This window comes from Schistocerca gregaria, unplaced genomic scaffold, assembly GCF_023897955.1.
Source record: "Schistocerca gregaria isolate iqSchGreg1 unplaced genomic scaffold, iqSchGreg1.2 ptg000705l, whole genome shotgun sequence".
NCBI classification, from domain to species: Eukaryota; Metazoa; Arthropoda; class Insecta; order Orthoptera; family Acrididae; genus Schistocerca; species Schistocerca gregaria.
In genome coordinates, this window is record NW_026062083.1 from 25,001 (window position 1) to 27,500 (window position 2,500).

The 2,500-nt window shown below is 56.7% G+C and overlaps 1 non-coding gene across 1 annotated transcript in view; it reads right to left on the minus strand.

Annotated features, from left to right (window-relative positions):
• Positions 1–636, minus strand: part of LOC126320236 (small subunit ribosomal RNA) — a 1,893-nt gene extending 1,257 nt beyond the window's left edge. The window contains exon 1 of the ribosomal RNA XR_007557973.1: positions 1–636. This exon is cut by the window's left edge and continues 1,257 nt beyond it. This is a non-coding gene — a ribosomal RNA (small subunit ribosomal RNA).
• Positions 637–2,500: the final 1,864 nt, after the last annotated feature.

Sequence of the window (2,500 nt, forward strand, 5' to 3'; positions counted from 1 at the left end):
ACCGCAACAACTTTAATATACGCTATTGGAGCTGGAATTACCGCGGCTGCTGGCACCAGACTTGCCCTCCAATAGATACTCGTTAAAGGATTTAAAGTGTACTCATTCCGATTACGGGGCCTCGGATGAGTCCCGTATCGTTATTTTTCGTCACTACCTCCCCGTGCCGGGAGTGGGTAATTTGCGCGCCTGCTGCCTTCCTTGGATGTGGTAGCCGTTTCTCAGGCTCCCTCTCCGGAATCGAACCCTGATTCCCCGTTACCCGTTACAACCATGGTAGGCGCAGAACCTACCATCGACAGTTGATAAGGCAGACATTTGAAAGATGCGTCGCCGGTACGAGGACCGTGCGATCAGCCCAAAGTTATTCAGAGTCACCAAGGCAAACGGACCAGACAAGCCAATCCGATTGGTTTTGATCTAATAAAAGCGTCCCTTCCATCTCTGGTCGGGACTCTGTTTGCATGTATTAGCTCTAGAATTACCACAGTTATCCAAGTAACGTGGGTACGATCTAAGGAACCATAACTGATTTAATGAGCCATTCGCGGTTTCACCTTAATGCGGCTTGTACTGAGACATGCATGGCTTAATCTTTGAGACAAGCATATGACTACTGGCAGGATCAACCAGGGAGCTGCGTCAACTAGAGCTGAGCAGCCGGCCGCCCGGGAGTGTGTCCCGGGGGCCCGCGCGAACACGCAAGCGTCCGCTCAATTATTCTGCAAACAGGAGGAGGCCGAGCTCCCCTGCACGATACACCTCGAAACCCTCTCAGGTCCCGGCGGCGCGCAGCGCCGTCCTAGGTACTTGGTCGGTTTCGAGAGAGGCGCAATCGCCCGGAGTTAGGCGAGTAGACGGTTTTAGTGCGAACACCCTTGCTCCCAACTGAGCTTGCCGCTGCCGACAGAGGCCCGGGAGCGTGCTGTCGTGGCATTGCCGGCGGGAGACAACACGCGCCACCTATGGTGACCGGCAGCTCCAACGCCAGCGCCACACAAGGGCAAAGCCCCACTTGGGTGCAGAAGCGAACTCTCCCAGCACAGCGCACGCGCCAACACGTCCGCACAACTGCGATACAAACCACCTGCGAGAACCGCTGGGGCGACCGAGCAGCAGACGGCGTCGCGGCGCCGAGTGCCAGGCGGCGGCGCATCCTCAACGCACACAGTCCTCAATCAGACCAGCACAACACTAGATCGCGTGTTGCTTCGCACCGGGCTCGGCTGAACCAACTTTGGCCGCCAGGCGCCGCGTGCAGGGTGCGCCGCAGCGTAGCTGCGCCGCCTGCCGGGCCCGTCGGCTGGCGCTCCTGCCACTCGGCGCCCCCCACCAGCCGGCTGTTGCGCGTGCGCCCACGCAGCGCGCGGCCAACACGCCGGGCGGCCCCCCTTCACCGGCCGGGAACAGTCCCACCAAGCCACCGCCGCGTATCGCTTCATACCCACATGGGCCTAGTCACGTGTGTGGATGTGGCGGGTACCGCTGAAACAACCGGTTAATAGCTGTACCGATCGTCGCCATCACAGATTCACCTCCAGCGTGAACAACCGCTCAACAACGGATTTCCAGTTCATTTGCGTATCTTGGGCAGTAAACGTAGATGTCCACCTACATTTGCGAATTCAACAATTCTTGCATGCCAGGATGTCATGTGTCACGACACGCTACATCAGACCACATACACACTGCGACATGTGCAGAAGAGAACACGTGGAAGGTGGCCCGCGCAAGTATGCGATGTCCCTTCCGCGATCCACTGTCAACCGGCATCTGCGGCATGTCCCAGATATGGAACGCGGTCCACCAGGGTAGCACTTTGTGTGAGGCAATACGACAAAGTCGGAATACACGCGTCACTACATCAGACGGCTCACGCTGACCTGACCTGACCTGACCTGACTCACCGCACCACCACCCCCAGCGACCCAGGGTGACATACAATGCGTTCGTACGTTCCTCCCACACGCCTCTACGGCGTACCACAGTGCAACCTAGCTGTTATTGGGAGACGAGACAAGTAGCATCGAGCACAACATATGGAAATTGAGATTCGACACCGTTGGGCACAGCCAGCGTACAGTCACACGTATCACACTACTTCACTCTGTACGTAACTACCGATGATCGGTACAGCGTGTGGGTTACGCGTACGACATCAGCGGACAATGGACACAGACCATACCACGACGTACACTGAGGGCGTCGACATCTGAATGCAACTGAACAGCTGCGAGGCTCATTTAACACTCACACGCCAGACCGACCAGCTTGAGAGGACAGAGACACAAAGAGAGGGACAGAGGGGGGGGGGGGGGCCGATATAGTCCTATTGCAGTACAATTGACAGTGGATAGCGGGAATATGTGGAAAGTAAGCAACACTCGCAAGACATCTACATGAGGATAACAACGACACCAGAGATTCCGAGCAGTGAACTATGTTAGGCAAAGGGACAACGTGGGTTAGGTTAAGGGACAACGTGGGTTAGGTTAAGGGA